At 44.8% G+C, this 27155-nt stretch overlaps 1 protein-coding gene across 1 annotated transcript in view; it reads right to left on the reverse strand.

Annotated features, from left to right (window-relative positions):
• LOC143289610 (uncharacterized) overlaps nucleotides 1-27155 on the reverse strand; it is a 41446-nt gene that overhangs the window by 14164 nt on the left and 127 nt on the right. The window contains exon 2 of the mRNA XM_076598652.1: nucleotides 1752-1843. The gene's annotated coding sequence lies outside the window, so the exon portion shown is untranslated. The remainder of the gene's footprint in view (nucleotides 1-1751; nucleotides 1844-27155) is intronic.

Genomic DNA, 27155 nt, shown 5'->3' on the forward strand with positions numbered 1-27155 from the left:
TGTGGGTTGTCAGGCATGAAGGAGTGAGGGAGTGCGCTTTGGAGAAAAAAGAGAAAGGGGGGTGGGGTGGGGAAGGGGTTGCGGTGGGGGGTGGGGTGCGGGATTGCTGGGGACTGGAGTTCGATCCATCAAAGCGTCTTAGAATAGTGAGAAGTGGCAGTTTTGAACATGTCAGTCTTTCATTCCACACCCCCCTTTCTTTCATTCTTTGTTTTTCCTTTTTGGATGTACGTCTTATTGAAGCAATTGCTCTTTCAACGCTGGCATTGAAAAGCATCTGCAACACAGTACCTGGAGAATGAATATGCCATCATTTATATTCTTCCACCCTCTCTCTCTCTCTCTCTGCACGCGCACACGCACACACACACACGCACGCACACACCTATCAACCCCCCCGTATAGCCATATGCAGTAAAACCAGATAACAGGTGTAGTTGAAACTGATGAAGTTAACGTTCAGAGCTGAGAACATCAAGTAAACGAAGAAACCACATGACCAGGTGAGAAAAAGAAAAGATAATACATGTGGCTGCCTAGGCCGTCAATGAATGACTGAAAGAATAAAAGAGACAGATAAATAGATTGATTAATAAACTAATCAATTAATTAATACCACCTGCAGGTTCGCCGAAAGAAGACATGGTATTCGTTGCTATAAAGGATCATGTTTATAAGTGAAAGGTAAAGTTCGTGTTGCCTTTAGCGACCATCGTGGTAGTGAAATCATATCCACTGTGTCAGGGACTGGCTCGGCATTGGAAGGCGGGGGCCCAATCCTCTCCTTCCGCCGTTTTAACCTCTCCCCTGCCCCCTCCCCCCACGCCCCCCTCCTCCCCACCCACCTTCCCAAGTCAGGTACGAATCCAAACCTGGGTGGAGTGAGGAAAATACAAGGGCATCCAGGAGTCATGACCTGGGTGTGGCCCGGCCCCCTTAGTGTGTAAGAAGTTAAGGGCAGGAACACTTGACTCATGGCGTGTTCTCTGAAGACGCTGTACTGTCCAGCTCTCCCTAGAGTTTCTTATCACCAGTGAAGTGCCTTCCCCAAGGACACAACACCATGTTTAAATGGGGCCTCAATCGAACCCTGATCACTGGTGATCACAGAGATCAGAAGTCCAACAGCTGGCCGACCAATGTTGCCACAGTGCCTCTTTGAAAGGGTCAGACAAAGACAAAACGAAAGACAAAGAGATCTTACGTCACCAATGTCGAGAGCCACAGGAAACAGTGGACAAGAGACGGGCGCAATATCAGAGTGGTTAAAGCGTTGGACTTTCAATCTGAGGGTCCAGGGTTCGAATCTTGGTAACGACGCCTGGTGGGTAAAGGGTGGAGATTTTTCCGATCTCCCGGCCAGGTCAACACTTGTGCAGAACTACTATTGCCTGAATCCTCTTCGTGTGTACACGCAAGCAGAAGATGAAATATGCACGTTAAAGATCCTATAATCCATAGGTTCGGTGGGTTATGGAAACAACATACCCAGCATACACCCCCCACCCCACCCCCTTCTCCCCGAAAAACGGAGCATGGCTGCCTACATGACGAGGTGAAAACGGTCATACACGTAAAAGTCGACTCGTGTACATACGAGTGTACGGTGGGGTTTGCAGTCCACGAGTATCGGTATCAGTAGATCAAGGAGGCGTCACTGCGATCGGACAAATCAATATGCGCTGCACTACATCTGCCAAGCAGATGCCTGACCCACGAACAAAGAAGAAGAAGTGGACAAGTGGACTTACGCATGGGCGGAGTTCTCTCCCCCTCTGTCACGTTGACACACACACCCTGGGGCGCTGCTCCAAGTCAGGACGACCACCAGGCGTGCAAGGATCTGAAACGCCAGAAAAATACTGACATGCTCAACAAGACCACAAAGGTCAATGAGAAACAGCTGATGGAGCCAGTTGCATTGCTCGGACGGAAGAGCCTAGTATGGTCGTAACCCGTTACAAACTGTGTGTAGTATGGAACTGACCAATGGCGTAGTTCGGTCAACGTAGAAATTTAGTCGCGTGTAACTGTCAAAAAGTTAGAACCAAGCAATGCAACCGGCTCCAGGAATATAAATGTTCAGCGACAAACAAAATTAATATACAGATAAATAAGTACGATTCCCACATGTTAATTAAATGTTCAGCGGCAAAGAAACAAAATATGCAGATAAACAAATACGATTCCCGCGTTTCTTATGTTGTGAAGGTCATAGTTCTTCACAAGACTAACTGAATGAGGAAAAGGGAGATAAAGATAATGTTTAGCGTAAAACAACTAAAGGGTGCAAGTAAACATTGGATATCATAGTACACACCTTTCAACCAACTTAGCATTAGTCTTTTTTTTAAAGCAGAAACAAAACTTCTGATGTAAACCAAAAATGCTGTAAAAAAATTTTTTTTTAAATAAAAAACTATTTAAAAAAATTAAAAAGAGAGAGATTTTCTTTCTCTGTAATTTGTATCGTTAATTTTTTTCTTTTCATTTTCTTAATGCACGATTTTAGAATATAATTTCTGTTATTCTGTAGATATGACCAAGTAAACAATATTCGGGACGGTTTGTTTTATTTTGAATTTTGTTCAATTTCTCTTTATACATTTTCTAAAAATAATTACAAGACGTATCTGTCATGTTTTTGGAATCATACAAAAAAACAAACAAAAACCCCCGTTAATTTTCACCCTTCATGTCATTTTGCATTTTTTGACTGTCGTTCCAATTACCCGCGTAATTAATTTTTTTGGAAAAAAAAGTTGTCTGAACAATTTATTTATGTCTGGATCTCACATGCAACATTTTGTATGGTATGGTTGGGCTCAGTTTTTCATTTTATATAATTATACATATTTTTTAAAACCCAAGACATGAGAAAATTCTCTGTTTCTGATCCTTTTTTTATGGCCGGATGCATTGTCGACTTTGATTATTGTACACCTTTTTTTTTTTAAAAAAAAAAAGACTTTTGTAATTAACACGTGCAGTAAGGTAAGACTTCAGACGCACAATCTAAAATTATGTATTTCAGACGCACATTCTAAGATTATGGTGAGTTACACATTTTGATTTTTTGAAACCGAAACTTCTGTTAGAAAAATAAGACCGGTGGGATTCATTAGAAATGTATTGTATATACATCGATACTTGTTTATCACCATTCGGTTATTTAGACAGCCCACGTTTCTTCTTCTTGTGTGTGTATATGTGTGCATGTGCTTATATATATATATATATATATATATATATATATATATATATATATGTGTGTGTGTGTGTGTGTGTGGGGGGGGGGGGGTACGTGAATCCGTGCATGTGTGAGTGTGTACATGTATATGTGCTCAACCTCCGCATCCAGCCCAAGAGACGGCCTCAGGGCATGAAAGCACCCAAACGCCTGAATGTCAACAAGCTGGAGCTAGGCAACATCAAGCAGAGCTTTGCTGACACCCTGGAGGAACGCCTTGAGTCCACCGTGCTGGGCAACCAGAATGTGGAGGCAGCATGGGGCGCACTGCATGAGACGGTGTACAACACTGCCATGGAGTGCCTGGGGCCTTCTGCCAGGAAGCACAAAGACTGGTTAGATGAGAACTGCACTGAGATCAAGCAGCTGCTAGAAGACAAACGCCAAGCCTACAGAGCCCACATTGAAGATCCCAAGTCACAGTCAAAGAAAGACATACTGAAGAGCGCACGCAGCACCATCCAGCTGAAGCTGCGGCAGATGCAGGATTCCTGGTTGAGCAACAAAGCTGATGAGATCCAGGGCTTTGCAGACAGGAACGACATGAAGAACTTCTATAACGGCCTGAAAGAAGTCTACGGTCCCACCACCTCCGGATCTGCTCCACTCCTCAGTGCTGATGGTTCTACCCTGATCACTGACAAGGACAGGATCCTTGAGAGATGGGCTGAACACTTTGACAACGTACTGAACCGCCCTTCCACCATCAATGATGAAGCCATCGACCCACTCCGCCAGGTGCCAGTTAGTGAGTCGTTGGATGCCATTCCAACTTTGGAGGAGACACAGAAAGCTATCCGTCTGCTATCCAATGGCAAAGCCCCTGGCTCAGACTCCATTCCAGCTGAGGTCTACAAAGAAGGTGGTATGGCGCTGACTGAGAAGCTTCATCAGCTGTTCCAGCTCATCTGGCAACATGAGGCAGTTCCACAGGACTTCAAAGACGCTTCCATCATACACCTGTACAAGCGCAAAGGAAATCGTCAGGCCTGTGACAACCATCGTGGAATATCCCTGCTGTCTGTCGCAGGCAAGACTCTGGCCAGAGTGCTACTCAACCGTCTCATAGCGCACCTTGAGGAAGGTCTCCTACCAGAGAACCAGTGTGGCTTCCGGAAAGAACACGGGACTATCGACATGGTGTTTGCTGCCAGGCAGCTTCAGGAGAAGTGTCAGGAACAGAACGCCGACCTTTACTCCACCTATGTCGATCTGACCAAGGCCTTCGATACTGTTAGCAGAGATGGCCTTTGGAGAATCATGGCGAAGTACGGATGTCCCAGAAAGTTCATCACCATCATACGGCAACTACACGATGGGATGCTGGCCCGAGTCCAAGACAACGAAGAGACTTCAGAACCATTCCCTGTCTTCAACGGAGTCAAGCAAGGGTGTGTTCTTGCCCCCACCCTGTTCAGTCTCATGTTTTCAGCCATGCTGACAGATGCCTTCAGAGACGCTGACGTAGGCATTGGCATCAGGTACCGCACAGATGGCTCACTCTTCAACCTCAGGAGGCTTCAAGCAAAAACCAAGGTGAGGACAGACACCGTCAACGACTTCCTGTTTGCTGATGACTGTGCTCTCAACGCTGCCTCCGAAGCTGACATGCAACACAGTGTCGACAAGTTCTCTGCTGCCTGTGACAACTTTGTCTCACAATCAGCACAAAGAAGACTGAGGCGATGCACCAGCCAGCTTCAGGAAAGCCTTAAGTTGAACCAAACATCTTCATCAACGGGCAACGACTGAACGCGGTGGACAAGTTCACATACCTGGGCAGTACACTATCTCGCACAGTTGTCATCGACGACGAGGTGAATGCCAGACTCGCCAAAGCCAGCGCTGCCTTTGGCAGACTCCATAAGAACGTTTGGAACGGGAGAGGCATCACCCTGGAGACGAAGCTCAAAGTATACAAGGCCATAGTTCTCACCACACTGCTCTATGGATGTGAATCATGGACGGTCTACAAACGCCACGCCAAAAAGCTGAACCACTTCCAGACCACCAGCCTCAGAAAACTTCTTGGCATAAAGTGGCAAGAGAAGATCCCTGACACAGAGGTGCTCACTCGTGCAAACTTGCCCAGCATCTACACCATCTTGATGCAGGCCCAGCTGGGCAGGCCATGTAGTTCGCATGCCAGACCACCGGCTCACCAAGAAACTGCTGTACGGCGAACAACATGGCAAGCGCTCCCATGGAGGCCAAAAGAAGCGCTTCAAAGACACTCTGAAAGCTTCTCTGAAGGCCTTCAACATCAACCACGACACATGGGAGCTGAATGAAATGGACAGACCAAAGTGGCGTTCAGCTGTCCACAAAGGCGCCAAATCCTGTGAGGCCAACAGAATCGCTGCAGCAGAGCAACGTAGACAGGCCAGGAAAAGCAGTGCCAGCAAGTCCCCGACAGCCGCCACCATCCCCTGTCCACACTGCGTCAGAACCTTGCGGGCGCGGATTGGCCTGACCAGTCATCTGCGCACCCACAGAGCCCAACCCACCCACCCCTAGGATGACTAGATGGTCCTCGTCGATCCCGACGGACGAACCACATATGTGTGTGTGTGTGTGTGTGTGTGTGTGTGTGCGTGTGTGTGTGTGTGTGTGTGTGTGTGCGTGTGTGTGTGTGTACGTGAATCCGTGCATGTGTGTGTGTGTGTGTGTGTGTGTGTGTGTGTACGTAAATCCGTGCATGTGTGAGTGTTTTCCAACAACACTCCTGACATGACCTTTGTCGCTGACTGATCGATAAATTTCATCAACGGCCATGACCGATAAGACATTGAATCCACGTGTTCTAATCATCAGTATGCCGGTGACAAAATAAAAGTGCAGTTAACCGAAACAAGCTGCTGGTTATTTTCTGAGCCATGCCTATCTTAATCCAGATATATCGGTAATCAGGTGTTACAGATCTTCGTCTGCTTCGCCGAGTGTTTACTGATCACAATTCTTGGTTTTTTCCAGAAAAAGTGGAGTGATGGCCTAGAGGTAACGCGTCCGCCGAGGAAGAGAGAAAATCTGTGCGTGGTGGTTCAGCCGTTGATATTTTCTCCCCCTCCACTAAACCTTGAGCGGTGGTCTGGGCGCTAGTCATTCGGATGAGACGATAAACCGAGGTCCCGTGTACAGCATGCACTTAGCGCACGTAAAAGAACCCACGGCAACAAAAGGGCTGTTCCTGGCAAAATTATGGAAAAAAATCTACTTCGATAGGAAAAACAAATAAAACTGCACGCAGAAAAAAATGCAAAAAAAAGGGTGGCACTGTAGTGTAGCGACGCGCTCTCCCTGGGGAGAGCAGCCCGAATTTCACACAGAGAAATCTGTTGTGATAATAAGAAATACAAATACAAAAAGACCATCTCTCTCTCTCTCTCTCTCTCTCTCTCTCTCTCTCTCTCACACACAAACCCACAAGGACTCGCACTTGAAGGAATGATAGGGGAAATTCTTCTTAGCCCTTTAACAACCACATCCCCAACTCGCCTTGGAACAAGACAAGGGGACAGTGACAGTGTGATCGACATCGCTCTAACATCTCCAAAATTCAGAGCAGAAATGAATGCAGAGACACTTCCATACCAAGGCAGCGACCACCTCCCGGTAGCTTTCAGTCTACAGAAACTGTCCGATAAACCCTGTATGAAACTGCGTGATCCATTTCAGTATGAAACCAAAGAGACAACCGTCATCGAAAAATTAAGACGCAGAAGAAACAAAAGAACGGCACTGAACAGGATGCAAACTATTCAGCCCCCATGGTGGAATACCGACACAGAGAGAGCCTGGATAGAAAAACATGCGGCTGTCAAACTTTGGCAAAAAGAAAGAACAAAACCATCTCCGGACAAAGATATTGAAACAAAAATGAAAGAAAAAACTAAACAGTTTGAAGTCATTGCTCAAGAGGCCAAAAATGACAAGTGGAAACAGTTTTGCGAGGCACTCAGTTATGACACAACATTGACAGAGTTCTGGCAATTTTATCGTCGCATGGAAGGGAAAACGTGCACAACAACAACCCCAGACATGTTAGACACTGACGGAACCAAGCTTAAGACAAATGAAGAAAAAGGATCTGCCTTGCTCAAACGTTTCATACAACAGAGTGATCAAAGAAACTTAGATGAGAAAAAGAAATATGTTGAGGAGTTAAACCAAACCCTTATGCAGACTGGACCTGATGATGACTTGACAATGGATGATCTAAACGAGGCAATAGCTAAATGCAAGAAAGAATCGGCTCCTGGCCCAGACAAAGTTCGTTACTCAGACATCAAGGAGCTATCGGAAGAAGACAGAAGCAAACTTTTCAATCTATATCAAAACAGTTTCCACAATGGACAGGTGCCGGAGGACTGGACACACAGCTTCTTAAAACCCATACCAAAACCAGGAAAGGACCATCGTCAGGTAAGCGGCTACCGGATCCTAACCATGCAAAACATTGTTGGAAAGCTCATGGAACGCATGATAGCCAGGAAACTTGCAAGGGATCTTGAACACAGGCACATTCTCCCTTCAAATCAAGGTGGTTACAGAACAGGCAAGTCCACATGGGAAAATGCAGCTGCCTTTGCATATGAGGTGTATGAAGGATTTCAAAGAAAAGAAGAAACACTAGCAGTAGCAATTGACCTTGAAGATGCCTACAATAAAGTCCAGTTTGCGCACCTCATGGAGCTGCTACTAAGGTATGGAGTAAGTTTGACACTGACAAGATGGATAGCAGCAGCGCTTCAGGAAAGAACCGTCGTCCTACGCCTCGGAGATTGGATGTCTGCACCTTCTAAACTATCCATGGGACTGCCACAAGGGTCTCCACTCTCTCCTGTCCTCTACAATGTCTACACGAAGGGCCTTGCAGACTTAAACAACAATGGAATTGCTCGGGTGCTTACCCTTGCGGATGACGGCCTGGTCTTCAAAACTTCGAAAAATGCTCAGGAAAGAACTGAAGCCGTCCAGAAACAACTAAACAATATTGCTCAATGGTGCAAAGACACAGGATCTTCCATCAATCCAGCGAAAGCCCAAACGTTGCTGTGCACCCTCCACAACAAAACCGCGAGCAAATCACCACCTTCTGTGTCATTCGATGGGATTCAAATTGAGAAAACTGAATGCCTACGCTACCTAGGAATACACTTCGACAGGATGCTGACCTTCAGAAAACATACGGAAAACACTGTTCTCAAATGCAAAAAGGGCCTTTCAGTCTTAAAAGCAATGGCAACCAAAGGAATTGAACAACGCCACCTCTTCCTGCTATACCAATCACTCGTCCTCAGTGTGATCGACTACGGACTTGGGCTAACAACACCGTCTCAAAGCAACCTCCTAAAATTAGAAAGAGTCCAAAATGAAGCTATGAGGCTGATCCTTGGAACAACAAAAGACACGCCCACAGAAACCATGCGATACCTGCTTGACCTTCCTTCAGTGCAGGCCAGAAACAAGTTAGAACAGGTCAAGACCTACTTCAAAGCATTAGAAAACCCTCAAAACCCACTGCATGACGCAGTCAAAGAACCAAAAGGCAGCCGTCTAGGACGAGGAAGATCATGGATGGGGCAAGCAGAAGACACAATCCAGCTAGTATGCCGACTTCAAGACCTGAAAGAAACAAAAGAATGGGAGAAAAACCCCGAAAACCTCAACCATCTATTCAACACAGTCATTTCACCCACTCTAGGAAGACATTGTCGGGAATGGCCAGAGGGCAAAACTGATGCGGAAGTGAAGCTGCTTATAGAAGAAAACAGTAAAGAAGAGGACATCATCATATACACAGATGGCTCAGTCACCAAAGACCAGTCTGGCTGGGGATTCACTGCGAAACAAAATGGAAAAACAATTTGGGAAGAGAATGCTGCCTACAAAGTCACAACCTCCAGCCTAACGATGGAAGTTGAAGCCGTGACACATGCCCTCCAGTGGCTATCGTCCTTCCATACGCCCGGAAACCAACATGCCATGATTCTAACCGACTCAATGAACCTCATACAGAAAATTGAAAACAGAATGGGAAGCCCAGAGTGGCATAAGGCAATGCGCAACTTTCAGATTAAAAAACTCACATGGTCATACTGCCCGGGACATGCAGGTGTTAAGGGAAATGAGCGAGCTGACAGACTTGCTGGTAACGCAACACCAACGAGCAGCCTACATCTAGGAAAATCGGAAATCCTCAGAAAAGTCAAAGAATACCAAAAAGAACAGGTACAAGGCCATCACACCATCGATCGCCTCAAAGAAATAGAAGCAGAGAGAGGGAGCGGCCGCAAATCTAACATGAAAGGTAGAGCACGATGCTTTGCAAATCAAACAAATATCGGCATCATTTCCAAACCAACATTGCGCAAATTTCTTCAAAACGGAACAGAGTCTCTGTGGGCCTTTCCAAATACAATAGACCGAGCAACACACTAGACGCCACGTTCTTGGCGTCAGAGATCTTTTCCCATCCCTCTTGCGGCCAGTCAGTGGCGGCTGTGTGTGTTTGTGTGTATGTGTGGGTCTGTGCTTTTGAGTGCGTTTGTGAATGCGCGAGAGTGAAATTGTACACAAGTGTCAGGAGAGATATGTGTACGTGTGTGTGTGTGTGTGTGTGTGTGTGTGTGTGAGGGGAGGTGGGAGTGCGGGGGGAGGTGGGGTAGAGGATGAGGTATGTGAGTGTATGCATGCCTACACTGTGGGAGCAACAGGATATTGGAACGTGTATATATATATATATATATATATATATATATATATATATATATATATATATATATATATATATATATCTTTGTATGTACGTGTGTGGGGTTGGGGGTGGGAGATATGGGCGTATGTGTGTGTGCTTGTACAAGTAAGTGTTCATCTCTGTGAGTGTGTGTTTGTGTGTGTGTGTGTGTGCCGTGGAAGCTGCGATACGTAGACTAGAAATGAGTGTGTGGAGGAGGGGGTAGAGGAGGTGCAAGGTAATGTGTGTGTGTGTGTGTGTGTGTGTTGGAGCTCATGTACGTTTATATGTATTTGACTGTGCTTTCATATGTGCTTGTACAAGTAAGTGTTCATCTCTGTGAGTGTGTGTTTGTGTGTGTGTGTGTGTGTGTGTGTGTGTGCCGTGGAAGCTGCGATACTTAGACTAGAAATGAGTGTGTGGAGGAGGGGGGTAGAGGAGGTGCACGGTAATGCGTGTGTGTGTGTGTTGGAGCTCATGTACGTTTATATGTATTTGACTGTGCTTTCATATATGTGAAACTGCATGTCTGGTGCATTTCTGTTATGCATGTGTGGGTGTATGTGTGAATGTGTGTCTTCATATTTTACATTTATTTGCTTATTTATCACCATTGTTGTCTTATTTATTTATTTATTTATGTTTTATTATTATCATTTTATTAGTATTACTAATATTATTACTACTACCTTTTTCTATATTATAATTATTATTTATTTATTTATTTATTTATTTATTTATGCAAGCTTATCTATTATTTATTCCCCCGTTTTTTTTGTTTTTTGTTTTTTTTTTGTTTTTTTGTTGTTGTTTTTTTGTGTGTGTGTGTGTGTGTGTTCTCAAGGCCTGACTAAGCGCGTTGGGTTACGCTGCTGGTCAGGCATCTGCTTGGCAGATGTGGTGTAGCGTATATGGTTTTGTCCGAACGCAGTGACGCCTCCTTGAGCTACTGAAACTGAAACTCTCTCTCTCTCTCTCTCTCTCTATATATATATATATATATATATATATATATCAACATATACATACAAATCACACAAGTATATATACGCAAATGCACGCACGTACACACACCATCACAAGCAAACGCCAGGCGCCTAAACTGGAACCGAACCCAGGTCCTGGGACTGAAAGCCCAATGCTGTAGCATTCAGCGTCACAGAATGTAGTGAACGAGGAAGCCGCTTTCGACGAGAGCAGAAAAAGAGAAAGTAGAACACGAAGAAGCAACGAAGAACTGTTAGTTTAGGAGCTAATTATGAAGAACTACAAAACTTTTAATAAATAAAGAATAGAAAATAGATGAATAAATAGCTTAATCTATTGATTAAAGCAATCTTTTAGTGCACTGGTTTTCAATGTGGTGAATTATCAAACCAGCCAGCAAAACTGCAACTTTCAATGCAAAACATACGTACCAAAACACGAAACAGAAAGTATGTAGAACCACTATTATTAAAGAACCCCCCCCCCCCCCCCAAACCCCCAAAAACAACAACAACAACAAAACAAAAACACACACACACACACACACACACACACACACACACACACACACCGAAAACCCCAAGCCACACGTAATATAAACAGCTTTCTCAAACTCACACCTCTCTTACTACCAACCTATGTCTATCAACTTCCAGTAACCAGATTCATATTATCTAATCATCATATACTTCGCGTCTATATGACTGTTTATCGAAGCACCAAACACTCTGCATGTCTGTTTATCTGATATCGAAATGAAAAGGAATGATAACAGTTTCTTGTATTTCTCTTTTTGTCACAACAGATTTCTCTGTGTGAAGTTCGGGCTGCTCTCCCCAGGGAGAGTGCGTCGCTACACTACAGCGCCACCCTTTTTTTTGGTTGTATTTTTTCATGCCTGCAGTTTTATTTGTTTTTCTTATCTACAGAATTTTGCCAGGAACAACCCGTTTGTTGCTGTGGGTTCTTTTACGTGCGCTTGATTACACGTTTCCTCGCACAGGTCGACAATAACAGTAGCTGTTGTGTACAAATTGATGATGTTCACAATGCATGCACACTTTGTTTTTAGATCCATACTTCTTCGCTGCCTCTTTTATCAAAACCATTTTTGTCGATCAACGTTTCCACAATGCAAGCGAAAATGGACAAAAGCACGCACGGAGGAAGAAGACATTGATGGCGAGATCTTGAAGCAACAGTGGGCCTCCACACACAAAAGCCAGCCACCCCATAAGGAGCATCAGTAAAGCGTGCCCATGCGCAGCGCGCGCCAACACATCGACCAACGGGACAATACAACAGAGAGAGAGAGAGAGAAGACGACTCCTGCACGTGTAACCATAGCGACGGGTGGAAGAAATGTAGACTGGTTCTTTCAGAAGCATCCTGGGTGTCAGTGGATGTTAACGTCAGCCCCAGTCCCTATCCATGGCCACGTTTATCGGTCTGTGGGGAGCTCTGAGCGTGCCAGAGTGCTGTTTTCCTGGTTGTTTTTGTCGCTCTTTTCCCCTTCAGGCCTGAACACAGTGACTGAACTGAACTGAACTCTTGTTGTAGCTGTTATTGTTGTAGCTTTTGTTATCGTAGTCGCTGTTTTCCCCTTCAGGCCTGAACACAGTGACTGAACTGAACTGAACTCTTGTTGTAGCTGTTATTGTTGTAGCTTTTGTTATCGTAGTTGCTGTTTTCCACTCAAGGTCTGACTAAGCGTGTTGGGTTACGCTGCTGAGCAGATGTGGTATGGCGTCTGAACAAAGTGACTGAATTGAACTGACTGAACTGAACTGTTGTTGTAGCTGTTATTATTGTTGTTGTTTTCTTCATCAAGACCTGACTAAGCGTGTTGGGTTACGCTGCTGGTCAGACATTTGCTGAGTAGATGTGGTATGGTGTCTGAACAAAGTGACTGAATTGAACTGACTGAACTGAACTGTTGTTGTAGCTGTTATTGTTGTTGCTGTTGTTGTTTTCTTCTTCATCAAGACCTGACCAAGCGTGTTGGGTTACGCTGCTGGTCAGACATTTGCTTAGTAGATGTATCGGTGTAGTGTCCGAACACAGTGACTGAATTGAACTGTTGTTGTTACTGTTGTTGCTGTTTTTGTTGTTGTTTTTCCCTCAAGGCCAGACTAAGCGCGTTGTGTTCTGGTCATACATTTACTTAGCTTTGCTTCGTGACCATGAGTAGTGGTCTGGATGCTTGTCTTTCAGTTTTTTTTGTTTTTGTTTTTTTTTTGTACCGGACTTTCTTGAGTCGACCACCGTTTTATTTTGTATATAAATTCATTGTAACAATTCAGAACAGAAGGGGGAAATCTTAATACAGAGAACACAAACAATAACAGATGTGCGTGATTATGCTGATATACATAGTTCATTACACAGTCAAACACATGAATCATTTTACGATTTGTAGTGACAATATATAAAGTCACAGACACAAACACAAACACAGAAACATAAGCACACACACACACGCGCGCGCGTTTTGCTATGTCATTCATCTTTATGCTAAGCGCAGAGCTGCAGTCAAGTCAAGCCTAGCCATGTCACCATTGTTTTCTACGTCCGCTGACAACCCTTTTTTTCATCGCTGTATCTTCATACAGATACACATCACATTACCATTACAAAGACCTCTCTGATCGCTGTATCTTCATACTATTACAAAGACTATTACAGATGATACGAGGATGAACAAGGGTGTCTTGTGCAGAAAACCGTATGATGAACACGCGGCAACAATTCTGTAGCAGAAATTTCACTTTTGACAGGAACAACAAATACACTTGCAGAGGGAAAAAGAAGAGGAAAGAAATATGGGTGGCACAGCACTGCGGCGACGCGTTCGACTCTGAGAGAGCAGCCGGAACTTCATACAGGGATAATATATTATGACAAAGGGTATTACAATACAACATGACAGTACAATACAATGCAATGCAAGACAATACAGTGCAATCCACGCGATACAGCACAGTGCAATACCAGACAGTAAACACAATATGATCAAATACAAGTCAATACACTATAATTCAATCCAATGCAAGGCAATGCAAGGCAGTGCAATCCGATACAATGTTACAATGCAGTACAATGGGTTTTTTTTGTTTTTTTGGGTGTTTTTTTTTTTTCACAACAGATTTCGCTGTGTGAAATTCAGGCTGTTATCCCCAGGGAGAGCGCGTCGCTACACTGAGAGCGCCACCCATTTTTTGTTATTTTTTCCTACCTGCAGTTTCATTTGTTTTTCCTATCCAAGTGGATTTTTCTACAGACTTTTGCCGTGAACAACCCTTTCATTGCCGTGGGTTCTTTTACGTGCGCTAAGTGCATGCTGCACACGGGACTTCGATTTATCGTCTCATCCGAATGACTAGATTCCACACCACCACTCAAGGTCTAGTGGTGGGGGAGAAAATATCGGCGGCTGAGCCGTGATTCGAACCAGCGCGCTCAGATTCTCTCGCTTCCTATGCGGCCGCGTTACCTCTAGGCCATCACTCCACATGCAATATGATACAATACCATGCAATACAATACAATACCATGCAATGCAATACGATACAAAACAATACAATGCAATATCAGGAGTTGTCACAGATGACACAGTCTCCCCCTCACCACTACTGCTGTTAGATGCCACAGCTGTGGCAAAGGTCATGAATGTAGACGACCAATCGATCACAGACTGTCCAAGTCATGGTTATTGCAGCAGCCAGGTAGCCATTTTCTCCGCGTGGTCTGCACCTGTACGTTCTGTTTTCCTTTCGCCGGAAAAAGCGCCGGGGCTGAAGCGGTCAGGCGTTGGACTTGATGATTATCCACTGTTGGAGAGTTACCTGCCGTTGCGCCCACTGGCTGCACTCTGTTGGTCTCTGCGTTTTTGCGCCTGTTTCTGTGTTTATCCTATTCTGCCTTCACCTCTACACTCCATCTCGCTCTCTACGATCGGCTTCGGATCCACTCTGTTTACGCATACCCAGATTCAAACACTCCACTGTTGGACGCCGTTCTTTGGACCTTGCATCTTGAATGAACTTCCTCATTCGCTTCGTCAGGTCTCCGCACTCAGCTCTTTCAAGTCTCGCCTTAAAACCCATCTCTTCACAAGATAGCCTCCCTCTCCTGCCTCTTCCTTGTCTTCAATTTCTTCAGTTTCAGAGTTATGCATGCGTGTGAATGGTGTGAAAGCTCTTAGATTTGTCTCTGCACAAGATTCAGCGCAATATTATTATCATTATTATTGTTGTTCACCAGTGGGATCTGGGTTCGAGGCCCCGTATCGGCAATGTGTTGTGTTGTAGAGAAAGGCACTTTATTCCGATTTTCCTCACTCCACCCAGGTGTGAATGGGTACCTGCTATCGGTCGAGTAAAGTTAAATCAGTCGAAGAAGATGACTGGTCCCCCTGTGCACCCGCCACCCCCCTCGCCCCTCCCCTTCCCTGCCTTCCGATGTAAATCCCTTGAAACAGTGGATATATGAATTCACTGCCCCGATGGCAGTAAACGTCTGAAGGACCTGAAGCCTTTAACTTCCTGTTTGCAGTAAACTTTTGAAGGACCTGAAGCCTTTAACTTCCTGTTTGCCGTAAACTTCTGAAGGACCTCAAATCTTTAACATCCTGTTTGCCGTAAACTTCTGAAGGACCTCAAATCTTTAACTTCTTGTTTGCCGTAAACTTCTGAAGGACCTCAAATCTTTAACATCCTGTTTGCCGTAAACTTCTGAAGGACCTCAAGTCTAACTTCCTGTTTGCCGTAAACTTCTGAAGGACCTCAAGTCTTTAACATCCTGATTGCCGTAAACTTCTGAAGGACCTCAAGTCTTTAACATCCTGATTGCCATAAACTTCTGAAGGACCTCAAGTCTAACTTCCTGTTTGCCGTAAACTTCTGAAGGACCTCAAATCTTTAACTTCTTGTTTGCCGTAAACTTCTGAAGGACCTCAAATCTTTAACTTCTTGTTTGCCGTAAACTTCTGAAGGACCTCAAATCTTTAACTTCCTGTTTGCCGTAAACTTCTGAAGGACCTCAAATCTTTAACTTCCTGTTTGCCGTAAACGTCTGAAGGACCTCAAATCTTTAACATCCTGTTTGCCGTAAACTTCTGAAGGACCTCAAATCTTTAACTTCTTGTTTGCCGTAAACTTCTGAAGGACCTCAAATCTTTATCTCCCTGTTTGCCGTAAACTTCTGAAGGACCTTAAGCTTTTAACTTCCTGTTGGCTGAAAAAGGCCTTCAACATAAAACAACTGAAGCAGACTGTAGGTGTGGAAAGGTGTAGCCTCCTGGCGTGGCGCTGTGTTGTGACCTACGGTCATGTTCCCAGCCACAGGATCAGTAAACGCATACAGTCAAAGGTTAAAGGTGAAGGTTTACAGGCGTCATAGCCCTTTTACTGCCATCGGGGGCAGTGAATTCCAACTCACCGTGTCGATGGGCTCGGCATTGGAAGGCAGGGCCCAATTCTCTCACTTCAACTTCTGCCGTTTTAACCTTCCCTGTCCACGATTCACGTTCCCATTCTCACTCTTGAGTAAGGAAAATCGGACTAAAAGTGCTTTCCCCCCAGGACACATCATGCCGTATTGGAGCCTTGAACCCTATTTTGGATGAACACTGGATCAGAAGTCTGACACTACAGATTCTGCCACCACGCTTCTTACACAGTGTATACAGTTTTTGTTGTTGTTGTTTTCTTCTTCTTCTTTTTTTCTGCTCGAACGTTCCTTCACTCCTAATCTGCAGGCAGCAGTTTTTAGTTTCGTTTTTATGTCATACTTCAATTAGGGTGAAGGGACAAGAAAATGGAGTGTGTGTGTGTGTGTGTGTGTGTGTGTGTGTGTGTGTGTGTGTGTGTGACAGAGATAGAGAGAGAGAGAGTGTGTGTGTGTGTGTGTGTGTGTGTGAGAGAGAGAGAGAGAGAGAGAGAGAGAGAGAGAGAGAGTCTAATCGGTATTGACATTGCTGCAGACAATAACAGGTTTCAATAACTTGATGTCAGAGTCACGCTAAATCTTGCACCTGACCAGGCAAAACAAATACCAATTTACATCTGTCACTCGCACATGTTCTCATTTCCTCTCTCTTTTTTTCACTCTCTGTTTCTCTCTCTCTCTCTCTCTCTCTCTCTCTCTCTCTCTCTCTCTCTTTCTCGCTGGTCAAGGCCAAGAAATGATCTTTTTCTTCCAATGACTGAGATTCGATTGTCATCTGACATGCGCAATAGCCAAGTGGTTAAAGTGTTGGACTTTCAATTTGAGGGTACCGGGCTCGAGTCTCGGTGACGGCGCCTGGTGGTAAAGGGTGGAGATTTTTCCGATCTCCCAGGTCAACATATGAGCAGACCTGCTAGTGCCTGAACCCCCTTCGTGTGTATACGCAAGCAGAAGATCAAATACGCACGTTAAGGATCCCATAATCCATGTCACCGTTCGGTGGGTTATGGAAACAAGAACATACCCAGCATACACCACCCTGAAAGCGGAGTATGACTGCCTACATGTCGGGGTAAAAACGGCCATACACGTAAAAGCCCACTCGTGTACATCGAGTGAAATTGGGAGTTGCAGCCCACGAATGAAGAAGATTGTCATCTAATGCGCGCGCGCGCGCGCGCGCGTGTGTGTGTGTGTGTGTGTGTGTGAGAGAGAGAGAGAGAGAGAGAGAGAGTGTGTGTGTGTGTGTGTGTGTGTGTGTGTGATTGTGCGAAACTGAAGCTGTTGGCGATAGTGTTACTATTTTCATGTTGTTGTTTTTAATGTTAATGGTAAATGCTCTTGTCGGTATTCACCATCGTCTAGAAAACTTATTTTTCTTCCACATGTAAGCGTGTGCTTTTGTAATACATAAGTCGTAAAGGTCAAAAGAAGAAACAAAATAAACGTGTTTTAATTTTAAAATACATTAGTCGGAAAGGCCAAAGGAAGGAAAAACAGAAACATTCAATGTAAAAATGAAAAAGTAATTAAGATTTCCAATCAGTGGGGGAAGATGGGGAAGTGCAGGTACCAGACTGCTCAGAACTGTTTCACAGAGAATGCAGGCTGGCGTAACGGGAACACAGAGAGAGACAGAGACAGGCACAGAGAGAGAGAAAGGGACGGGGGGAGAGGAGAGAGAGAGAGACAGAGAGAGAGAGAAAGGAGAGAGAGGAAGGGAGACAGAGGGAAGGGGAGAGAGAAAGGGCGTGGAAGAGGTGGGAGAGAGGATGGGGAAGGAAGAGAGAAGGACGGAGAGAGAGAGTGGGAGAGAGAGAGAGAGAGTGGGAGAGAGAGTGAGAGAGAGTGGGAGGGGGAGAGAGAGAGAGAGAGAGAGAGTGGGAGGGAAGGGGAGAGAGTTGGAGAGAGAGAAGTGGAAAGAGAAAGAGGGAAGGCAGGAGGGAGAGAAGAGGATGAGAGAGAATGTGGGAGGGAAGGAGAGAGAGAGGGAGGGGGGGGGCAGAGGGGAAGAAGAAAAGACGTGCATCTTTGACGTTTGACAGGCGCTGAGTTTTGTTATCTTATTCATTTCATTTTTTATTTCGGGATTGTTTTTTCCAGCATCATAATTTTGCTTTTATTCATTCCGTTTTATCATTGTTTTTAATTCACTATCATTTCGTATTTCACTTCACTTTTAGCCATTCCCCGTGTTCGCCAAAGAACTCCTTCAGGGCACGGGTCATGATATCATCATAGAGAATTTGGCCTAGTGAGAATGGTATTACATTTTCGACGATCTGCTCTTTCATATCATTTTATTCTCTTTTCCTTTTTTTGTATTTCCCTTTGCTATTTTTCGATTTATATTCTCTCTCTCTCTCTCCCTCTCTCTCTGGCTTTCGCTTTATCTGCAGGCACGAATGAGAGCGGCGCGTGTCACACACACACACACACACACACACACACATACAGAGACGCGCGCGCATACACACAGAGGCAAACGTGCAATCAGCGACACTGACATTGATCTTGGTCATTAACTTACTCGCATAAAAAAAAAAAAAAAAAAAAAAAATCACATCTCAATGAACTTTTCTCGGTATTATTTGTACAACAAATAACGGCAATAAAGCCACGTAAGCTTGTCCAAGGTGTATTGACCTGGACCTATATTATATTGTGCTTCATCAAGATCGTATTTTAGTTTCAGTTTCTCAAGGAGGCGTCACTGCGTCCGGGCAAATCCATACACGCTATATATATATATATATATATATATATATATATATATGCAGCATGTCAGGTCAGGTCATTAGATCTGCTACTGGTAACCTGTAATCCAGTACAACCTGTTCAGGGTCGGGTTGCCGGCGACTGAACCGGCACTCCCACTGCTCCCTTCCGGGACTGGTGAGGCGGGTGGCTAGACACCCTGATGGAGATCCATAAAAGGGCGTCGGCTCAGGAGAGCCACTGACGGCCATCTAGCTCCACTGTGCTGTGTGCATGCCACACGCAGTTGGCCCCCGGGGTGTGTCTACCCATGCATGCGAAGTCTGGATCCGGCAGAATCTGCGGAAGAAACCTATCGGTTCAACGGAGAGGAAAGCGGTTTCAGCAACGCACTGTGGAGTGCAGAGAGCAAGATGAGACACTGAAAGGATATCTTGGTCATCCACTGCATCCGTGCTCATCCTCCAGTCGTCTCGACTTAGTCTTGCCACTGGAAATTGGTGGACCTGGACGAGAGAGTGAGGTCGACGTTGCGCAACTCCTCTTCACTTTAAACAAACTCATCGCGCAAGTCATCAGTCATCCAAAATGACCTTTCATCCTTCATCATTTCATCACCCCCAAGTCCTGTGGCGACAGGCGAGCGACGAAACGACAGGTGTGGGTACACTGGCAGTCGCAGCCGCAGACCTGCACGCAGGCGGCTCAGGCCATAAGGTCGTTCTTCGTCGACAGGAGCAGCGATGGAGCTCGGCAGCCGTCTGAGCGTCTGAGCAGCCCTCTTTAGGAATGCACTGCTCACCTCCATGGCATGAGGAAGGGGATAGAAAAGGTGCCCTAAAAATTGCCTGCTCCATATCACCCTGGCCAGCATACCGCGGCTGGCGGGGACCCTACATCAGCGATCGAAACAAAAAGAAAGAAAAGAAAAAAACAAGGATCGTTCCTCTCACCATTGGTGCTTGGAAAATAAGGACTCTCCTGGACAGAGATAACGCGGACAGACCCCAAAGGAGAACGGCACTAGTTGCATCCGAACTCGCCAGATACAACATTGACATCGCAGCCTTGAGTGAGACTCGGCTTCCAGGCGAAGGCGAGCTCTGTGAACAGGGATCTGGTTACACCTTCTTCTGGAGTGGACGAGGAAGCGAAGAGCGACGTGAGGCTGGCGTTGGTTTTGCAGTAAAAACAGCACTTGTCAGCAAGCTAGCTGGAATCCCAAAGGGAGTCAACGATAGGCTTATGACCATGAAACTCCCACTGCCATCTGGCCAGAAGCACCTCACCATTGTCAGTGCCTACGCCCCAACCATGACCAACCCGGATGAAGTGAAGGCGAAGTTCTACGAGGACCTTCACTCTGTCATTGCTGCTATCCCTAAAGCAGACAAGCTCATCATTCTTGGGGACTTCAATGCTAGAGTTGGCTCTGACTACATCTCCTGGGATGGAGTGATTGGAAAGCACGGTGTGGGCCACTGCAACCCAAATGGATTGCTTTTGCTTCAGACTTGTGCAGAGCACGAACTGCTGATAATGAACACAGTTTTCTGCCTCCCTACCCGTAACAGGACGTCATGGATGCACCCTCGCTCAAAGCATTGGCATCTCATCGATTATGTCATCGTCAGGAAAAGGGATAGGCAAGATGTACGTGTAACAAAGACCATGTGCGGCACCGAGTGTTGGACAGATCATCGCCTTGTAGTCTCGAAGCTGAATATTCGAATCCAGCTCAAGAGACGCCCCCAAGGCCAGAAGGCTCCAAAACGGCTCAACATCGCTAAGCTGAATAACATCACCATCAAACAGTCCTTTGTGGAACTGCTGGAAGATCGTCTGGAATCCGCCTCTCTGGACAACCAGAATGTGGAGTCTGACTGGAGGACCCTGCGTGAGCTGATCTATAGTACAGCTTCAGAGACCCTGGGACCCATGACCAGAAAGCACAAAGACTGGTTTGATGAAAACTGTGATGAAATCAAGCAGCTTCTGGATGAGAAACGCCGTCTGCATCAAGCCTACCTGAGCAACCCAAAGTCCACATCAAAAAAGGATGCGTACAATGCCATCCGCAGGACTGTTCAGCAAAAGTTACGCCAGATGCAGGATAAATGGCTGAGTGACAAAGCTGATGAGATCCTGGGATATGCTGACAGGCACGATATGAAGAAGTTCTATGATGCCTTAAAAGAAGTCTACAGCCCCACATCCTCAGGATCACCCCCATCCTCAGTGCAGATGGGAATACCTTAATCACCGAGAAGGAGAAAATTCTCGAACGCTGGGCTGAGCACTTCAACAGTGTCTTAAATCGCCCTTCCTCCATAAATGATGAAGCCATAGACCGTCTCCCACAAGTCCCCATCAACGAAGCACTGGACGATCCGCCAACACTTCTTGAGACCCAGAAAGCAATCCGTCTGCTATCCAGTGGCAAAGCACCTGGCTCAGACTCCATACCAGCAGAGGTCTACAAGGATGGAGGCACTGTGCTGACTGAGAAGCTCCATCAGCTGTACTCAATCATGTGGAAAGAAGAGATGATCCCCCAGGATTTCAAAGATGCATCTATCATTCACTTGTACAAGCGAAAGGGGAACCGGCAAGCCTGTGATAACCATCAGGGCATTTCCTTGCTCTCCATCGCAGGCAAGATACTTGCCAGGATCCTACTAAACCGCCTCACAGCACATCTTGACCAAGGTCATTTGCCTGAGAGCCAATGTGGATTCCGGAAAGAGCGCGGAACCACCGACATGGTGTTTGCTGCAAGGCAGCTGCAAGAGAAATGTCAGGAGCAAAATGTTGATCTGTTCTCCACCTATGTCGACCTCACTAAGGCCTTCGACACCGTGAGTAGAGAGGGACTGTGGAAGATCATGGCCAAGTACGGATGCCCTCGGAAATTTATTTCCTTGGTCAGCCAATTCCATGAAGGCATGCAGGCTCGAGTCCAGGACAATGGCGAAACATCTGCTCCTTTTGCTGTCACAAATGGTGTCAAGCAAGGCTGTGTCCTGGCTCCAACGCTGTTCAGCCTCATGTTCTCTGCAATGCTTACTGATGCCTTCAGAGATGGCGATGTTGGAATCGGCCTAAAGTACCGAACAGATGGCAAGTTGTTTAACCTCAGAAGGCTTCAAGCAAAAACGGTCATGACAGACATCATCAGAGACTTTTTGTTTGCTGATGATTGTGCCCTCAATGCTGGATCTGAAGCTGACATGCAACTCAGCGTCGACAAGTTTGCCACTGCCAGCAGGAACTTCGGCCTTACCATCAGCACGAGGAAAACTGAAGTTCTCCATCAGCCAGCCCCAGGGAAACCCTACGTTGAGCCCAACATTACAGTCAATGGTCAGAGACTTAGTGCAGTGGAGCGGTTCACATACCTTGGCAGCACACTGTCACGAAATGCGACCATCAATGATGAAGTGAACGTCAGGATTGCAAGAGCAAGCGCAACTTTTGGCAGACTCAGTGCAAATGTCTGGAACAGAAGAGGCATTAGTCTTGAGACCAAGCTAAAGGTCTACAGAGCAGTAGTTCTCCCCACACTACTGTACGCCTGCGAAACTTGGACAGTGTACCAACGACATGCCAAGAAGCTGAACCACTTCCACACAACATGCCTCAGGAAGCTACTGAATATCAAGTGGCAAGACAGGACCCCAAACACAGAGGTGCTCGCAAAAGCCACCCTTCCCAGCATCTTCACCATCCTGATGCAGTCCCAGCTTCGCTGGGCTGGACACGTGGCGCGCATGCCAGACCATCGGCTGCCCAAAAGGCTCTTCTATGGCGAGCTGCAACAAGGGAAGAGATCACACGGAGGTCAGAAGAAGCGCTTCAGAGATACTCTGAAAGTCTCTCTTAAAGCGTTTGATATCAACCCTGACTCCTGGGAGGAATCTGCAGTGGACCGTGACAAATGGCGCGCTGCTGTGCACAAAGGCGCCAAGTTGTGCGAGGCCAACAGGACTGCTGCAGCTGTTCAGAAGAGGCAGGCCAGAAAGTCACGGGCAAACAAGCTCCCTGACAATGATATGCCTATCTTTGTCTGCCCCAACTGTCAGCGAACATTTCGTGCGCAGATTGGACTATTCAGCCATCTGAGCATTCACAGATATATTCATGAGCATCCTCCCCCCCACCCCACCACCACCCTCCCCCCAATCCCCAGCTGGATGACAACGATGGTCATCATCGATCTCGATGGACACACCACATACCTATCAGAGTGGATTTCTGCTACATATTTTTTGTCAGAGGACAACCATAGTGTTGCCATGGGTTCTTTTTCAGTGCGCCAAGTGCTGTGCTGCACACGGGACCTCGGTTCATCGTCTCATCCGAAGGACTAGACCCTCAGTTTGGTTTTTCCAGTCACACTTGGAGACAGGGTGAGACCAGGATTCAAACCCACACCCTCACGGACACTGTACTGGCAGATGCGCGTCTTAACCATTCTGCCTCCTTCCTCCCGCATTACTTTATACTTCAGCAAAGTCACAGAAAGCTAATCATATGACACTAAAAACAGCCTTTTGCTTGTTTTGCCAAGTTAATCTGTCCCATTTCTTCGTCCGCTAAAGTTAATGTCTTAGGTTCCGCATGGTTGATCTTTTTCTTTGCAAAGTTGATAGTTCTTAGTTCCTCGTCCTGTAAAGTTAATGTTACTTCTCTGTGTTTCAGAGTTAGTGTTCTTACTTCGTCCTGCAAAGCTAGTGTTCTTACTTCCTTGCTCTGCATAGTTTATGTTCTTACTTGTCAGTCCCTCAAGATTATATGTTTCTACCTATTTGTGCAAAGATACTTTTTTTTTCCTCCGGTCCTTCAACTTATTAGTGTTTCACTGCTGCTGATGGTGATAAAAGATAAAGTTGCAAAGCATTGTATGGTTTGAAATGTTGATACACAGTAGCCTAATTTTGGTGTATATTATATGTATGTTGGACTTAACTTGAGAAGCGACAGCCATGGGTTTTCATTGTGAACTCTAGTTCGTGGAGTTACCAGTCTGGTTTGTCGTGGTGGTGGTTACACACGATCACTGAGAGAGAGAGAGAGAGAGAGAGAGAGAGAGAGAGAGAGATGTACATAGACAATTGAAGGAATATTTAGAACATATCTTTAGTAGAAGACGTCATGTAAGGTCCGAAAGTTGACGTAAAAAAATAACATTACGTCATCTGTAATAAGTGTAGTCTGTGACCAAGCTGCCGGGTGGCAGCGAAAATTCAGATTTTTATTTTTGACTCACTTGTGTAAACAAAGTGAGTCTATGTTTTAACCCGGTGTTCGGTTGTCTGTGTGTGTGTGTGTGTGTGTGTCTGTGTGTGTCTGTGTGTCCGTGGTAAACTTTAACATTGACATTTTCTCTGCAAATACTTTGTCAGTTGACACCAAATTTGGCATAAAAATAGGAAAAATCCAGTTCTTTCCAGTCATCTTGTTTAAAACAATATTGCGCTTCTGGGATTGGCACAAAAAAATAAAGAATGAAGCCTAATTATATGCAAACTGCATTTACTGTTATATTTATATTTTTTGTATTCTCTAAACTTGGCACTTTGATCTGATATTCTGACCCAACAGTTAGAGCAGTCATTATTATCATTTTTTGTTCAAACAGGAACTTCTTTTGCTAAGCATGGAATTTTTATTTATTTTGCAAACGTTTTGGTGCAGATAGTAAAAAGGGGAAATTACTCTGTAATGCTAGTGGAGTTAATTTGCTTTAAACTGATCTTTCTCATCTTAAACATTACATTTTGAAACAAGAGAGGCAAGGCCTTCAAGACTCACTTGTGATGCACTTTTTAAAAAAAAATCCAAGCTTTTTATGTATTGAGTATAATTTCAAAATGTAATGTTTAAGATGAGAAAGATCAGTTTAAAGCAAACTAAGTTCCCCAGCAGAGTAATTTCCCTTGTTCTGCTACTACACCAAAGCGTTTGCAATAAATAAAACTTCCATGCTTAGCAAAAGAAGTTCCTGTTTGAACAAAAAATGATAATAATGACAGATCCTTTGTTGGGTCGAATATCAGATCAAAGTGCCAAGTTTAGAGAATACAAAAAATATAAATATAACAGTAAATGCATTATACTCAATACATAAAAACATGGATTTTTTTTTTAAAGTGTATCACAAGTGAGTCTTGAAGGCCTTGCCTTTCTTGTTAGTTTTTGTTTAACAAAATAGGTGTTGGTTTTCAACTTTGTTTTATTATATATATATATATATATCCGGGTGGCAGCGAAAATTCAGATTTTTATTTTTTGTTTAACAAAATAGGTGTTGGCTTTCAACTTTGTTTTATATATATATATATATATCCGGGTGGCAGCGAAAATTCAGATTATTTTTTCTTTAACAAAATAGGTGTTGGTTTTCAACTTTGTTTTATTTTATATATATATATATATATCCCGGTGGCAGCGAAAATTCAGATTTTTATTTTTTGTTTAACAAAATAGGTGTTGGTTTTCAACTTTGTTTTATAATATATATATATATATATATATATATATATATATACACGATATTCTTGCAGCCGACAAGTTTGCCTAGTTACGGATTGGTTGCAACTGCTCATGCATCGATCTTATCACAAAGTACTAAACTTTCCCAACACTCTTCCAATGAGTGGTTGTGCCATTTTCCAGTGGCCTTGCTGAAACAATACTTGAAGGAACTGTTTAGGGAGGGAGGGAGACGGTGGGAGAAGACGAGAGAAGAACTCGATGGATTGTCAACATTGCAGAATGGAAGCGAAAAGCTTTTGCCGGAGAGACCCAGGCTTTTTGACACACCGGCCAACAGAGCTGGAGGAATCTGGTGAACAGTTCTGTGCGGTGCCCCCGTTGACTCTTCCCAGAGTTCATTAGGAAGTAGGAAGTAGAATAGATTTGGTTTGTTTTTTTGTTTCGTTTTGTTTTTTGTTTGTTTTTTGTGGTTTTTGTTTGTTTATTTGTTTTTTGTTTGTTTTAACAAAGCAGACTCAGTTTCAGTTGCAATAAAGAGTCCATCAAAAACGCTTATGGTGCTTTTGGAGAGAGAGAGAAGGGTGGGGGTGAAGGTGAGGGCAGTGTTATTTTAACGCCACACGGATGATTACCTGCCTTGATGACCTAACTGCTTGGTCTGTGACCTCTGTTAGCTGTGACGTCAACTGACGGAATTGTATGACGTGTATTGTCGATCGGGCGCCTCTGGGAGTGTGTGCACGTTCATTCGTTCGTTCGTTCTTCAGTATTTGCATTGTTTTCATTGAAAGTGATATTGGAAATAAAGTGTGTGTGTGCGCGCGCGTGTGTGTTTGTGTGTGTATGTGTGTGTGAGAGAGAGAGAGAGAGAGAGAGAGAGTGTGTGTGTGTGTGGTCTGCTGTTTGGAACTTTAACACTTGCTGGATATTTCTGCCGCCTCTATGAGAACAATACGTTCGGCTTCGAAATGTGGAAATTTGCTATTATATTGTGTTCAAATTTATTCTCATGCGAGGAAGATTGCATATAATGAAAGGGACTTCCTCCCTTAATTAATTCTGTTACGAGTATGGCAGCAATATCCAAATTCTCTCTCTCTCTCTCTCTCTCTCTCTCTCACGAGTGCGCGCGCGTTGTTGAAAACAAAATTTAAGGATAATATCTTTTACGGATCGCGAACTAAACATGCCATTGATACACAAAAGTAAATAAGAGGGTAAACATATGGGTTATTAAAATCAAACCCCCTCCCCCTCCCCACTCATTCTGGCCTACAACAAGAAGAAGAAGAAGAAATTAACGGTACCACTGATGCCACATATGCTGGTAGGCTACTATAAAAAAAAAAATAATAATAATAATAAAAATAAAAAAACCTTTTTTTTAAAAGCAAGAAAAAAAATTCATCGTCAGTTTTTTTGTTTCCCTTTAAGTGGCCTTCACAGGCCTCATTCGGGGGGGGGGGGGGGGGGGGGGAGAGAAAAAAAAAGAAAAAAGAAAAAAAAAGTACTCCCAAA

Source organism: Babylonia areolata, chromosome 14 (assembly GCF_041734735.1).
Source record: "Babylonia areolata isolate BAREFJ2019XMU chromosome 14, ASM4173473v1, whole genome shotgun sequence".
NCBI classification, from domain to species: domain Eukaryota; kingdom Metazoa; phylum Mollusca; class Gastropoda; order Neogastropoda; family Buccinidae; genus Babylonia; species Babylonia areolata.